Source organism: Salvelinus sp. IW2-2015, unplaced genomic scaffold, assembly GCF_002910315.2.
Source record: "Salvelinus sp. IW2-2015 unplaced genomic scaffold, ASM291031v2 Un_scaffold959, whole genome shotgun sequence".
Classification (NCBI taxonomy): Eukaryota; Metazoa; Chordata; class Actinopteri; order Salmoniformes; family Salmonidae; genus Salvelinus; species Salvelinus sp. IW2-2015.
The window spans coordinates 337,356-354,173 of record NW_019942663.1 but is presented as its reverse complement, the minus strand read 5'-3'; the positions used below and the strand labels follow the sequence as shown (position 1 = coordinate 354,173).

At 44.0% G+C, this 16,818-nt stretch overlaps 1 protein-coding gene and 1 long non-coding RNA gene across 3 annotated transcripts in view; both read left to right on the top strand.

The window, feature by feature from the left end:
* Positions 1-16,818, top strand: part of LOC112069269 (butyrophilin subfamily 1 member A1-like) — a 65,549-nt gene that overhangs the window by 26,925 nt on the left and 21,806 nt on the right. The window lies entirely within an intron of this gene.
* On the top strand, positions 616-1,572 carry LOC112069274 (uncharacterized). The gene is made up of 3 exons (XR_002893708.2): positions 616-806; positions 891-917; positions 1,486-1,572. It is a non-coding gene; the product is annotated as an uncharacterized lncRNA (long non-coding RNA).

Here is a 16,818-nt window from a genome sequence, read left to right as displayed (position 1 = left end):
AAAAAAAATGTTTAAAGGTAATTAATGAGTATTCATGATCATAAACTATGGCATACCATTGACAATCATGCCTAATGTCTTAGTTTGGTTTGCAATATAATTACCTAACTATGTTCATTATGAATGTGCCCTGTTAGGGCCAGAAAACAGTCAGGAGAAACAACCCGTCAAAGAAGGAAAGAATCTACAAGGTAAAATTTTTTCATATTATTTTCCTACACAATCTTCATTGTAACATCTGGTTTTACATTTACTTGGTATTTGTTTGTATGCAGATTGGAACCAGGTGAAAGGATTCAAAGGTAGGAAAAACAATCTATGCCAAAATGGTTAAATGTTTTTGTTTACGTTTAGGGGAAGTTCAACTTAAACGCTTACTCTGTGAAGTGCGCGTGTGCAATAACTCAATTCGCCCTTGAGTGTAGTATTGATGGTACAGTTGGGTATTTACATTTTTTAAGCAAAGTATAAGGGAGTTCTACTCCAGTCTAGTAGGTGGTGGTAATGCAACATTTATTGAATGTCAACCGCCGTTAAACCTCATCAAAGAAGAATGAGAGACAACTAATTTGTGTAATTTTTTTAAAATTGAGAAATACCAAACATCTTAGTTAGATGTATTGCACGACTAAGATCTCCTCTGCAGAAAGTTGAAATTTAATGACAGATTTTGTGAGTTATCTTAGATTAATTCGGACTATTTTGAGGAAATGTATACAGGGTACGATGCCAAAATTTCTGTCCCCTGTTAGGGACAGAAAACAGTCAGGAGAAACGACCCGTCAAAGAAGGAAAGAATCTACAAGGTAAAAATGTTTAATATTATTTTCCTACTTAATCTTCATTGTAACATCTGGTTTTACATTTACTTGGTATTTGTTTGTATGCAGATTGGCACCAGGTGAAAGGATTCAAAGGTAGGAAAAACAATCTATGCCAAAATGGTTAAATGTTTTTGTTTACATTTAGGGGAAGTTCAATTTAACGTTAGATGGTTCCTTAGTCTATGAGCCAGGATAAACTGTGATCCATGGTAATACGGGAGAGATAGGGGCATAAAGTGGCCATATCACCATTAATAAGCATGCTGACGGCTTAAGACATGGTACCCTACGACGTTCACAGAGAGCTTTGTACACCAACATTTTTTTTCGTTTATTTGAGTTGATTTGGCCATGCAATCATGTTGATTACTTCCCTTTTAAAGGGATAGTGATTTTGGCAATTAGGCCTTTAATCTGCTTCGCCAGAATCAGATACCATTTTAATGTCTCCTTCCAGTATGAAGGAAGTTAGAGGTAGTTTTGTGAGCTAATGCTGCTTTAGCACAACGACTGACAGTGTACAGGAACAGCTAGATAAAGGGCCTAATTGCAAAAATCCTAAACTATCCCTTTAAGATAATTATTAAGTAGGCCTAGATCACACAACTTACATATCTTAATATTGGATGTCAATGAATAAAACCATATTCTCTTCCCTCAGAGAACATTACTATGGATGAAAAAACTGCTCATGGTACAATAAGAGTGACTCAAGACGGAAAGACAGCTCATTACATCAAAGAAAAAGAAACTATGAAATCTTCTGATCAAAGGCATCCTCATGTATTGGCCAATCAGGGTTTCACATCAGAACAACACTACTGGGACGTTAAGGTGAGGGATGAAACAGTGGATAAAGCAGTGGGTGACTGTGGGKAACTGTCATGGTATGTTGGTGTMGCCAGAGATAAWGCTGAGAGAACATCTAKAGTCSRTGTAACACCTCWTRATGGATTCTGGARTSTCTRTTATGAAGAAGGAAAGGGTTTCCATGTCAAWACTGAKCCTCCAACCTCAGTACKTGTGAGAGAASATCTCTCTGTGGTWGGAGTGTTTCTAGACTGTGYRAAWCAKTCTCTGTCTTTTTATAATGTTGATACAGAGTCACATATCTACACTTTTTGGAATGTGGTGACATCACACAAGTTTCTTCCTGTGTTCAGCCCTGGACAACACCCAATAACAATATTGAATTAAAACTAAGAGATGAGGGTTTAAAGATGTCACATTAGATACATGTCCAACAATACTGCTCATCAATAGAACAGACATGTTGAAGACAGGAACACGTGGTCAGAGATATAATTGTATACATGAGTGTTATTTAGTGATGTCCAGGTTATATGGTTTGTCGTCTGAGGCACAAGGGTAATCAAAACAACTACAATTGTTCAACTTGTTGCTACTTGTTGTGAGATTATTGATGTACACTGTAATTCAACTGTAATAAAAGCTAGCAGTAGCATATATTCTTTAATTCTGTTGAAAGCTTTTTAGATAATGATGTCCTCTTGTTAAAAATGTAATATGCTTAAAAAATAATATCAAGAGTACAAGACTGACTGCAAAATATTAATACAGCTTTTGTTTCAGATTCCAATGCTACACCCCCTTGTGGTCTAGTTAGTGCACTGTACCGCGGTTTTGAATTTCTTGTATGTTATTGACGTCATTTTGATCAATTACAGTACATTAATAGTTATGTTTTGTAAAAAAAAATTGAAAAACAACAACGATGGGATTACTCAATACAATGATAAAATGGAAAAATCAAGACTCCTTTTAACCAACCATGTCTACGGGCTTCAGAATGGAGACTGTCCCTAGCTAGTATGATCTAAGAAGTACAAACTTTTACTTTTGCTGTAAAAATATATACACTGCTCAAAAAATAAAGGAACACTTAAACAACACAATTGTAACTCCAAGTCAATCACACTTCTGTGAAATCAAACTGTCCACTTTGGAAGCAACACTGATTGACAATAAATTTCACATGCTGTTGTGCAAATGGAATAGAAAAGGTGGAAATTATAGGCAATTAGTAAAACACCCCAAAAAAGGAATGGTTCTGCAGTGGTGACCACAACACCACTTCTCAGTTCCTATGCTTCCTGGCTGAGTTTTGGTCACTTTTTGAATGCTGGCGGTGCTTTCACTCTAGTGGTAGCATGAGACGGAGTCTACAACCCACACAAGTGGCTCAGGTAGTGCAGCTCATCCAGGATGGGCACATCAATGCGAGCTGTGGCAAAAAGGTTTGCTGTGTCTGTCAGCGTAGTGTCCAGAGCATGGAGGCGCTACCAGGAGACAGGCCAGTACCATCAGGAGACGTGGAGGATGCGTAGGAGGGCAACAACCCAGCAGCAGGACGCTACCTCCGCCTTTGTGCAAGGAGGTCACTGCCAGAGCCCTGCAAAATGACCTCCAGCAGGCCAAGCCAAGACGTACAAAAAACAAAACAAATACTATCAAGCTGGAGGCTGATACGCTGGCACAACATACTGTTCATGGCTAACGATCCGGCAGTGAATGGATGTCAGGTCCGGGCTTATGAAGAGGAGAGATGATGATCAGACCAGGTGTGTAGATAGCTGATGGGATACAGGTGCGGGTAATCTGAGATCTCCCAACTAGCTAAATCGCCCGGCGTTCCAGGACACCGGAAAACCACTCCAGAACAGAACACAGGCAAAAACAGGACTCAGGAAACGGGATTCGTGACAGTACCCCCCCCTCCGACGAACGCCACCGGGCGGACTACCCGGAGCGCCAGGGTGGAGGCGGTAGAAGTCACGCGAAGCAGGTCAGCGTCAAGGATCTGACGCCGAGGAATCCAACTCCTCTCCTCAGGACCATATGCCTTCCCAATCCACTAGATACTGGAACCCTCGACCCCGCCGTCTTGAGTCCATGATGCGGCGCACCGTGTAGACAGGGACCACCTCCGATCATCCGAGGAGGAGGAGGACGAGGAGAGGAGGGCAACAGAGGACTGAGGAGAACCGGGCTTGAGGCAGGAGACATGAAAGGTGGGATGTACTCTAAGTGTTGCAGGCAACTTGAGTCGGACCACCACAGGATTAATGATTCTCTCCACTACAAATGGACACAATGAACTTCGGTGACAGTTTCCCTCGACTCAGCCGTAGAGGAAGATCCCGTGTAGCCAACCAAACTTATCTCGACCCGTATAAGCGGGGGCAGGAATACGGCGACGATTCGCCTGGATCTTGATACCGGTCAGAAACTCTAAGGAGAAGCCCTTCCTAGGACGATGGCCAGGTCCGATGGCAACGACGAATGTGGGTTGGACGGAGGGAACGAGAGATCCCTTCCTGAGAAGGAAACAAGGAGAGTTGGTAACGTACAGGCACTGGAAGGGAGACATCCCAGTAGCAGATGAAGGGAGAGTATTATGGGCATACTCGACCCAGGGTAATTGACAGGACCAGAGGTAGGATCAGAGGAAACAAGACAGCGAGCGTGGACTCCATCTTCTGGTTGCTCTCTCCGCCTGACATTAGATTGGGGGTGAAATCCAGAAGTGAGACTGACTATAGCTCCAATGGCCAAACAGAAGGATTCTCCATAGACAGGCAGAGGGTAAACGAGGACCACGGTCAGAAACAATGTCACAGGGCCAAAACCCGTGGACCCTGAAAACCTCCCTAACCAGGATCTCGGACGTCTCAGTGGCAGAAGGCAGCTTGGAGAGGGGACAAAGTGAGCAACTTTGCTGAATCTGTCCAAATGGTCAGAATAACCGTGTACAACAGAAGAGGGCCAACCCGTGACAAGTCCAGGGCCAGATGCGACCCAAGGTCGCCGGGGAATAGGTAGGGGGTAAGAAGCCCAGAGCTGGGCCGATTGGAACTCTTATTCTGCGCCACAAACAGGACAAGCGGCAACAAAACCTCCGGGTATCTTCTCCATGGCTAGGCCACCAAAATCGTCTGCGCAGTAGCGCCATCGTCCGAGCAACGCAGGGTGACAAGCTATCTTGCTGCGGTGGGACCACTGGAAGGACAGCAGAACGGACCGACTCAGGCACGAAACAACGACCGGTGGACGTTACCGGGCCGGGCTGCGTCCGAAGGGCCGCCATCACATCCTCCTCAATCCTCCATGTAACGGCTCCCAGACAACATTCGGGGAGAATCGTCTCAGTCTTGGCCCATCTCCTCCGTCTTGGAGAACATCCGGGACAGGGCGTCCGCCTTCCCGTTCTTCGACCAGGTCGGAACGCCAGGGAAAAATTGAAGCGTCCAAAAAACAAAGCCCACCTGGCCTGACGGGAGTTGAGACCGTTTAGCCCGATTGCACGTAAGCCAGATTTCTGTGGTCAGTCCAGACCACAAACGGTTGCTCCGCTCCCTCCAACCAGTGACGCGCCACTCCTCCAAGGCAAGCTTCACAGCGAGAAGCTCCCGGTTACCACATCGTAGTTTCTTTCAGCTGGAGAAGACGACAAGATAGAAGGGCGCAGGATGGAGTTTACCGTCAGTCGGAACGCTACCGAGGACAGGAGGGCGCCACCCCCACATCAGACGCGTCACCTCAAACAACAAACTGACGGGAAGTGTCAGGTTGAGAGAGAATCGGGGCGTTGGTGAATCGGCTCTTCAAGTCCAGAATGCTCGGTCTGCTCAGGAGTCAACAGAACTCTGGGCCAAGACGTCAGGGCAGTAAAGGGGCGCACCCGGCTGTAATCACGGATAAACCTCCGATAGAAGTTCGCAAACCCCAGGAATTTGGAGCTCCAATCTCGTACCGGCTGGGCCCAATCCGAACCGCCCGAACCTTCTCTTGGTCCATCTTGATCTCTCCCCTGGAGATGATGTACCGAGAAGGACGTCGTGTGGGCGGTGAAAATCCACACTTCTCAGCCTTCACGAACGACAGGTTCTTCAATAACCGCCTGTCAGGACTGCTGACATGCTGGACGTGGCTAGAAACTCCCTCGAGAAGATGAGGATATCATCCAGGTAAACGAACACAAAATACAATCATATCTCTCAGAACTCATTCACATATTTGGAAACAGCAAGGAGCAATGGTCAGTCCAAACGGCATCACCTGGTCTCGAATGTCCCATAGGAGTATTGAACCCAGTCAACCACTCGTCCATCTGATTCCGAACCAAATGATAAGCATTACGTAGGTCAAGCTTCATAAAACCGTAGCACCCTGTAAAGAGTCTGAAAGCCAGAGCTCATCAAGGCAGGGGATACTTGTTCTTGACCGTAATATCATTCAACCCCCCGATAATCAATACATGGTCGAAGAAGAGCCATCCTTCTTACTCCAAAAAAGAAATCCTGCGCCAGAGGTGATGACGAGGGGCGAATAAGACCTGCATCTAGAGATTCCCTGATGTAGGTCTCCAAGGCTTTCACGTTCAGTGTCGAGAGATACTGTATAACCGTCCCTTGGGAAGGCAGCTCCAGGGAACAGATTAATCACCCACAAGTCATAAGGTCGGTGGGGAGGAAGGGACAGAGCCTTCTGTTTATGAATACTTCACCCAACTCGTGATATGTCTTCTGGAACCAGGGACAAATAGAGAGAGCAGCAGTCCACTGAACCTGACTGGGAACACGCAGGAGAACAGGCAGTCCTAAGGCAGTTAGCACTGACACTCAATGCTCCAACTAGTTACCTTACCTGTCACCCCAATCAAACGAGGGATTGTGTTCCTCTCAGCCAGGGTAACCAAGAACAGAGGAACATGGGGCGAGGACAGAATGAAGAAGGAGATAACTCTGATGATTCCCCGACACAACACATCCTTAACACGCCTCCGTTCAGTCCTCATAGTCGGATCCCGTTGCCAGCACTCTGCCGGTTCAGTGAGTTGGTTTGCTTCAATTGGGCTTCACGGCAATTGCTCCTGGAAAGCCCCACTGTTCCACCAATTCGGCATCAAGTACAAGCTGCCGATCGGCACCTGACACATCAATAAAAGCGTTACATCTCTACCTGATCCGTATCCCTCCATCCTACAGAGTCGCTCCAGAAAGTCTGTAGGTTCTTGAGAGTACGGGCTCGCCAACAAATCGGCTCGACGGCTCAACTCGAGCGGGAACCGCTCCACATTGCAAAGCCGGGCAGCTCTCCCCACGGCTCGTGGCCACACAAGCGGAGATGTAATCCTCGAAGCTCACACACAGTAGAGGGCAGCTGTTGGGATCCGCATCCCACGTCTACGTTGGCGCTCCTCCTTGAGTTAGCCCGTGTCGCCCCACTTGCATTGTTCCAGATCTGGTGGCAAACACCACTCCCTCATTCCCGTGTGGGCGAACTCACCCTGATCCAACACGTTCGTGATCCAACTCTTCCTGAGACCGAAATGGTAACCGAGTTGCTGATTGCGCACTCGAGACGCCCCACTGCGTTCTCCTCCTTCTGCTCTCGGCACTCCATTTCATACACCGACATCTAGGCTACCAAGTGCAACAGGCTGTCTACGCTCCACTAGTCCTCTGGAACTAGGTATCGGACTCAGCTCTGTCTCCTTCCCGAGTGCACAACCCCTGGATCACCAAGCCGCTCTGTACGTCCCCGACTCCCTCATTCCAACCACTCTCCACAGCCAATGTCCTCGAATTCGACTCATCATCCAAAAGCTCGCCACACCCTCGACGCAGCTCCTTGGCGAAGAGTGAACAAACTTTAGCTGCGTTCATTACGCTCGTGACTGGATGGTAAAAAGCTTTTCTCTCAGGCCTATACTCGCGTACGCTTGGTATAACGCCATGCAGGTGTCCTGCTCCTCCCCCAAACGGCTCGACAGCCCATCCACCGAGCCTTACCACGCAGCAGTATCCAAATCACGAAGGCTATCTACCCCCGCCTTATCTGGCGTAAGAGCTACGGGCCTGCTAGCACCACAACCACACTAAACGCCCCACACTGGCCCATACACGCACAAGAACGGCATCTCTCCGATCACACAATTCACCGCGCTCGATACTTGGATCAGGCGTCGGACTGGCCACAGGAACCCTCTCAAATCGGCCGATGAGATGGTTGAAACAGGTGGTGGATGTCCCGGCTGCAACCACTGAGGCTGAGCCTGGATGTTCGTAAGCTTAGCAGAAAGTTCCGGACTCAGAACCCGCTATTCCCTCTGCTACGCGCCGTTTCATCTGTGCTGTCCCAATATCTTTCCCCTGCTTGGGTAACCTCGGCAACTGGCAAACGTTCTGTCCAGTGCCCCCCGCTGGTTCCATCCTTGCGCCGGACGTCCTCCTGTCACCGTTCTTCCTCAAAATCAAAACCAGAAGCAGAACCACAAAGGACGAGTAGGAACGAAGGTGAGTAGTGTTTATTACAGTGAACTATCGAAAGGTGGCTAAGAACTCATCCACAGGTACGCGTCAGCGGCAGCCGGTGTGTGAGCTTGATGGGAGTGAATAGAGTGGGTCCAAAGAGTAGCGGGAGTTCCGAGACGCACCCAGCAGGAATGGGTAAGTGATCCAGGTGAATACTGAAGGACACGAACAAACGGAGGGTAGGTTTAAGGCAGGCAAGTACGTACAAACACACAACCAACTACTCAAGGCTGGAGGCTTGATACGCGTGGCACAACATACTGTTCATGGCTAAGATCCGGCAGTGAAATGGGATGTCAGGTCACAGTGCTTATGAAAGAGGAGAGATGATGAACAGGACCAGGTGTTTAGATAGCTGATGGGATTACAGGTGCGGGGTAATCTGAGCTCTCCCAAAACTAGCTAAATCGCCGCGGCAACCAGACAGGGTGCGTATCCAGGACACCGGAAAAACCACTCCCAGACAAAAAACCAAGGCAAAAAACAGACGCTCAGGAACGGGATTCGTGACACAAGAACTGAAACATGGATTACAGTTTTCCTGGATCCATTAGACTACTCGGGGAAAAGGAACCAGTCTACAAATCAAGTTGTAACAATAGGTGAAACTACTCCTTTAAGATGAATGACTAATAATAATTCCACTCTGGATAAAAGTCATCTGATAAAAGACTAAAGTGTCAATGTTAGATGTACATGATTGATATATCCAGTTGTTTGTCTGGTTATGAAACAACGTACTAGCTTTAAATATTTTTTTCTAACAAAAAAAGAATACTTAATACGAGAAAATGTCATTCCTGAATAGTAATATATCAATATACGGACTCCCGCGAAGTGAGGCCCCCTCTTTTATCGGGCGGTGTTTCGGCGGTCCGACGTCACCGGTCTTCTAGCCATCGCCGCTCCCCTTTAATTTCCAATTTGTTTTGTACTTGTTTTTCCGACACACCTCTGTTCCCCCCATGTCCTGTGTCGTTAGGTATATGGTTCGTCTCGTTCTGCGTGTGCGCTACAGGCTGGTTTTGTCCGCGGGTATTGGTTGTAACCTTGGTTGGATATTTGTACCTTTTGTTGCGCTGAATCGCTTTTTCTTGGCAGGAGTGTTGCGACGCAGTGTTGCGTTCGGCTGTTTTCCTCTGCCTGAATAAAAGTGTGCTGTTCACTCATCTCTGCTCTCCTGCACGCTGGATTCCATCGACGAGTTGCGCACACTCTGACAGATAAACATGTTCAATGGAGGATAACATACAATGCCTAGTGAAGACTTCACAATTCTGGTCGTCTTAAAATTGAATCTAAAAAGGAAATAAATATAGCAACTACATCCAATCATTTTAAAAGTTGAAGAGAAAATCGATATAAACGATGCTAAATTAATTAAAAAACTCAAACCAAAAAACAAGTTGTAATGCTCTGTATTTAGTTTTCTTAGTCAGAAACCTTGTGGCTTCTTCTTAATCAATACCTGTTTCGTGTGTGTAATCAACCTGTTTCGTTGTGTGTTTTTGAACGTAGCCCTCTTTTCATTGTGTTCTTGAACGTACCCTGTCTTTCATTTTTGTTCATTGTATTTTCACCTGTGTTGTTTCTCCACCTGGTCTCATCAGCTCCTTATTTAGGTTCAGTATTCTGTTGTGTGCCTTGTGGAGTAATTGTTCGTTTTGACTCTACTAAGCCTTTTCTAGGCTTGTTTTGTGAGAACCAGTTATAGCCTGCAATCCTAGTTTCTGATTCACTGCCTGTTTGCCTACTGTGCATGATCATGCCTTGCTGTGACCACGTTTCCCTGCTTCTGCCAAAGGTGAAATAAACACCTGCTGCGCTCTGCATGTGTTGAATGCTACACCTTTTTATGCCTGGGTATTAATTACAACATGCTCTTTGGATTGTAAATGTCTTCATACATACTTGGTGGAAGCATCTTTGATTAGCATCACAGCATGAATCATTTCAGAATAAAATATACTTCGCACAACTGATTTTTTGTCAAAATTGATGGACACAATATATTTAAAATGACTATTCTAAGCAATTCTATAGTCAGGATAGAAGTACTAGAACCACTGAGGAAAGCACATCAAAACAACCTCTTGGAAGTTACTTATTGGTCTGTCCTTTGGGCAATTATATTTGTTAATTGGTCCCGCTGAATAATTTTTTCAACTATAGGGTCAGCCAACTTAGGTTTCATGTTTAGCATTGGGCTTTTTGGGGAAGTGGATTTTGTTAACAACAGGCTCCTGTTCACTGTGTTATACAGGCCAGTAATGTGAGTAAATGGTGGCTAGCATCATTGTTATGGCTATGCTTGTTCCACTCGGCAGGGACTTGAGATTTTGTTAGTCCTGACGTTAATGCTTGACAAATAAGAGACCAAATTAGAATATTGCTGTCATCAACTAATTCCCACCCAAATTGACTGGTTTGGAACATCATTAAAATTTTGAACATTTTAAGTAAGTACGCTACTTATCCAGAGCGACTACAGGAAAATTCAGGTGTTAAGCTACCTTGCTTTGAAGTGCACATCGATAGATTTTTCAACCTATGTCGACTCAGGATTCGAAGCCAGCAAACCTTTCGGGTTAGCTGGCCCACACCCAACTTGTTGACAAAAAACAATGGATAAACTGTATGTTTTCCTGAGAGTTGGTGCAAGGGTTATAACATCTTATTCAACATGGATCACAGCTGTAATGGCTGCCTAAAGTGACTTCCACCAAATATTAACGTCTGGGTGTCCAATACATTTTCATTTCATTAATTAGGAACATTTTCTATAACTTTTCTTCACTTTGAAAATGTGGAGTAGGTTGTGTAGATGGGTAGGAAAACATCTAAACCAATCCCTTTTTACATTGAATTTTAAGGCAGAATAATGTGAAGACTGCAAGGGGTGTGTAGACTTTCACTAGCGACTGTATATTTCAACAAAGGCTCCCATTGTGTACGTTTTTAAAGCAGTAATAATAGCAGTTATAAGATAAGACTTATCCAACAGCCCAAGGTCCAAAGCACAGCATAACACAGTCTAATTAATCAAGGGTTCCTACACATTGGTTGTATTACCTACTGGTTTTAGCTTTGAGACACAATGTGGAATTGAACGAATAGACCAGGGTCACATTAAGGGATGTGCAACATACTGAATATTGCACCCTGTGTTTAATGGCGCAATAGATTAAACTTCTAATACCTGCAGTCATGATGATATTGTCATCACAGTGATGTTCTGATCTTTACGACAGTGTGGCTGAGTTTGATACTGGCAGCTCTCACAGTCCTCATGGCAGCTCAAAGTCCTGGTGAGCATATCAACTGTTTGCTAGTTGCAACAGCTCCTACACTTTTCCTCTTCATAATCCATAAGCATATGTATGCCTTATGAGCAATACATAATGAATTACAATGCACCACACAGGTAGTAATAACTGCTCATCAACATCTATAACCATAGTCATAGAGGATTCAGATCAGGCTTTATAAAGCCTTGTGAATCAATGTGTTATAATGCCCAATTTAAATGCATTATTTGCACTTCCTCTTACAAGCACTACATCTCCCTCCTACCCCAGCGGTATTCACCTTGTGGGTCCCTCATGTTCCGTTCTTTACCCGGTGGAACTGCTCTATCTCTATCCTCTCTTTAATGCTGAGAGATTGGAGGTGCACTGGTACTGGTCCGGTGACTTCAACTGACCTGCCAAGTTGTACAAAGATCACACAATCCAGGAGGGCCCTGTGAACCCTCAGTACAGGGGCATGGTGTCTCTAACTGGGGGGCTGGAGAGGGGGAACGTGTCCCTGACACTGGAGAAGGTCACACTGGAAGACAGGAAGTATTTGTGCCGTGTCAGTAATTCACAGTGGTATGAAAAGGCCAGTGTCTTCCTCACAGTAAATGGTAAGTGACTGAAGACTGCACTATGCTTGTGTAGACAATGTGGAATGGGTAGCTACAGTGCCATCAGAAAGTATTCACACCCCTTGACTTTTGGCACATTTTGTTGTATTATAGCCTGAATTTTAAATGGTTTAAATGTAGATGTTGTGTCAATGATCTACACACAATAACTCATAATGCCAAAGTGGAATTATTTTTTTAGAAATGTTTACAAATAAAATAAAAAGGAAAAGACCAAATGTCTTGAGTCAAAAAATATTTTTTGTCATGGCAAGCCTAAATAAGTTCAGGAGTAAAAATGTGTTTAACAAGTTACATAATAAGTTGCAAGGACTCACTCTGTGTGCAATAATAGTGTTTAAAAGGTTTTTTAAATCACTACACCATCTCTGTACCCCACACATACAATTATATGTATGGTCCTTTAGTCAAGCAGTGAATTTCAAGCACAGATTCAAGCACAAAGAACAGGAAGGTTTTCCAATGGTTCGCAAAGAAGGGCACCTATTGGTAGATGGGTAAAAAAAGCTGTCATTGAGTATCCCTTTGGGTATTGTGCAATTATTAATTACACTTTGGATGGTGTATCAATACACCCAGTCACTACAAAGATACAGGCTGTCACGCCCTGGCCTTAGTTATCTTTATTTTCTGTAATATTTTGGTTAGGTCAGGGTGTGACAGGGGGGGATGTTTGTGTATTTGTCTCGTCTTGGGTGGTTGTATGGTATAGGGGGTTTTGGGTAGAGTGTATGGGTTTGTGTTGAGTGTAGGTGTCTAGGTATGTCTATGGTTGCCTGAATGGTTCTCAATCAGAGACAGCTGTCATTCATTGTCTCTGATTGGGAGCCATATTTAAGGCAGCCATAGGCAGTAGGCTTTTGTGGGTAATTATCTATGTCTATGTAGAACGTTTGTAGCTTTTGGTATTGCACTTACGTTTGTAGCTTTGTTTCGTTTTGTTATAAGTGTTCGTTTCGTGTTTCACTCGTCTCAAATAAAAGAGATGTATTTTTCACACGCTGCGCCTTGGTCCGCTTCTTATGACGATCGTGACACAGGTGCCCTTCCTAACTCAGTTTCCGGAGAGGAAACCTCTCAGGAAACCGCTCAGGGATTTCACCATGAGGTCAATGGTGATTTTAAAATAGTTACAGGGTTTAATGGCTGTGGTAGGAGATAACTGAGGATGGATCAACAACATTGTAGATGATCCAGAATAATAACACAAATGACAGGGTGAAAAGGAAGCCTGTACATAATACACATATTTTAAAACATACATATTGTTTGCAATAAGGCACTAAAGTAATACTATCAAAAAATGTTGTAAAGAAATGAAATCCTTGTCCTGAATACAAAGTGTTTTGGGCAAATCCCACACAACACTGAGCACCACTCTTCATATTTTCAAGCATGGTGGTGGATGCGTCATGTTAGGGGTATGCTTCTCATTTTTTGGGATAAAAAGAAAAAGAATAGAGCTAAGCATTGTCCATTTTAGAATGCCCTTCTAGCCAATCGGAAACGAGTATTCAACAATACTGCTTTCTATCACGATTATCACCATTAAACTCGCTAACATAATAAACTCAGCAAAAAAAAAGAAACGTCCTCTCACTGTCAACTGCGTTTATTTTCAGCAAACTTAACATTTGTAAATATTTGTATGAACATAACAAGATTCAACAACTGAGACATAAACTGAACACATGTTCCACAGACATGTGACTAACAGAAAAGGAATAATGTGTCCCTGAACAAAGGGGGGGTCAAAAACTAACAGTCAGTATGGTTTGTCCACCAGCTGCATTAAGTACTGCAGTGCATCTCCTCCTCACGGACTGCACCAGATTTGCCAGTTCTTGCAGTGAGATGTTACCCCACTCTTCCACCAAGACACCTGCAAGTTCCCGGACATTTCTGGGGGGAATGACCCTAGCCCTCACCCTCTGATCCAACAGGTCCCAGACGTGCTCAATGGGATTGAGATCCGGGCTCTTCGCTGGCCATGGCAGAACACTGACATTCCTGTCTTGCAGGAAATCACGCACAGAACGAGTAGTATGGCTGGTGGCATTGTCATGCAGGCGGGTCATGTCAGGATGAGCCTGCAGAAAGGGTACCTGCTAGAATAATTTATTCTAATAATTTATTTAATTTATTTAATAGTTTTAAGATAATGACTAAAGTGTTCCACCCTGAAACTGTATAACTGTGTGAAATGTATTAGAATTATAAGACTATAATCCAATAAGGTGTGTGTAAGACAAGTTAAGACTAAAACATTGTGTTACTATTTAGCAATAAGAGAAATGTATAGTTGAGACATCAAAGGACAACTGAACTGTCTACAGACGACCTTTTGATAACTCTGAAACCAATAACAGGAAAGAGGCTTCCCCAACCTAGGTAGGGGAGTAACTGTTAGAAATGGCTTGCAGAAGATAATGAGATGTGTTAGTATAGTGGAAAAATACAGACTATCTGAGCAGGGAGTAGCCTATGACAGGAACTTGTATGTGTGTGTATAAAGGATGGGCTCTAAACTTGAGAGGGCAGAGCTCTCTGAATAAAGAACTAACCTATTGCAGAATCTGAGACTTTGTCTAATTCTTCATTAACCCGAGATTTACAACCTCGGGGGAATTGGTCAAAGCTATAAAATAGTTCAGTTAGAACACTGTTAGAAAAGTTCTCGTGACTCGGCGCACAGCGTTGAGATTGCCTGCAATGACAACAAGTTCAGTCTGATGATGCTGTGACACACCGCCCCAGACCATGACGGACCCTCCACCTCCAAATCGATCCTGCTTCAGAGTACAGGCCTCGGTGTAACGCTCATTCCTTCGATGATAAATGCGAATCCGACCATAACCCCTGGTGAGACAAAACTGCGACACGTCAGTGAAGAGCACTTTTTGCCAGTCCTGTCTGGTCCAGCGACGGTAGGTTTGTGCCCATAGGCAACGTTGTTGCCGGTGATGTCTGGTGAGGACCTGCTTTCCAACAGGCCTACAAGCCCTCAGTCCAGCCTCTCTCAGCCTATTGCACACAGTCTGAGCAATGATGGAGGGATTGTGCGTTCCTGGTGTAACTCAGGCAGTTGTTGTTGCCATCCTGTACCTGTCCCGCAGGTGTGATGTTAGTTGTCTTAGGCGTCTCACATTACTGCCCTGTATAACTCAGTCTTAGGCGTCTCACAGTACGGACATTGCAATGTATTGCCCTGGCCACATCTGCAGTCCTCATGCCTCCTTGCAGCATGCCTAAGGCACGTTCACGCAGATGAGCAGGGACCCTGGGCATCTTTCTTTTGGTGTTTTTCAGAGTCAGTAGAAAGACCTCTTTAGTGTCCTAAGTTTTAATAACTGTGACCTTAATTGCCTACCGTCTGTAAGCTGTTAGTGTCTTAAAACTTCTTATGGCTCAAATCCCATTAACGGGATCGATTTGACAACATCCGGTGAAATGGCAGAGCGCCAAATTCAAGAAGAATTATTAAAAATATTTAACTTTCATACATTCACAAGTGCTGAACTCCTTGTTAATCTAGCCACCGTGTCAGATTTCAAAAAGGCTTTACGGCGAAAACAAACCATGCGATAATCTGAGGACAGTGCCCAGCATACCAACACATGAAAATCAGATTTCAACCCGCCAGGCGCGACACAAAAGTCAGAAATAACTATTTAATTCATGCCTTACCTTTGAAGAACTTCTTCTGTTGGCACTCAAATATGTCCCATAAACATCACAAATGGTCCTTTTGTTTGATTTATTCCATCGTTATATCTACAAAATGTCCATTTATTTGGTGCGTTTGATAAAAAAAAACACCTGTTCCAACTCGCGCAACATGACTACAAAATATCTTCTAAGTAATTACATGTAATCTTGATCCAAACATTTCAAACAACTTTCCAATTACAACTTTAGGTAATTTTTAACGTAAATAATCGATCAAATTTAAGATGGGATAAATTGTGTTCAATACCGGAGGAAAACAAAGAAAGCGCCTTCCAGGTCGTGCGCATCAAACATTACAGAGCCCTAGGCTGGACCCTCGTTCTGAACTGCCGTACTTCTTAATTTCTCTAAAGAAAAACATCAACCAATTTCTAAAGACTGTTGACATCTAGTGGAAGCTATAGGAACTGCAAACATATTTCTATTAAAACAGGCTTACCATAGAAATCTAATGTAAAACAGATTGACCTCAAAAATATTTTTCCCTGGATGGATTGTGCTAGGGGTTTCGCCTGCCAAATCAGTTCTGTTATACTCACAGACATTATTCAAACAGTTCTATAAACTTTACAGTGTTTTCTATCCATATCTACCAATTATATGCATATCCTAGCGTCTGGGCCTAGGTAGCAGGCAGTTTACTTTGGGCACACTTTTCATCCGGACGTGAAAATAGCGCACCCAAGCCATAAGAAGATTTATTAACGACCATTCCACAGGTGCTGGAACTGTCAGCTAAGTGGTAATAAACTGGTAAAAGGCTTCAGGAGATAATCCAGATTAGTGTGTATGTATGTGCGTTAGTAATAGAAGGGATAAAAATAACGTTTTTTGTATATGCACGTCAGAGATCTCTCGAGAATAAACACTATTAATTAATTTGGACATGGGTCTATGTCTATTTTATGCAAATAAGGATCTTACATATTCTTAGAAACGGACAGAGTGTTTGCTTTGTATAATTAAATTGGTTAATGAACATATAGGAAACAAATTCCTT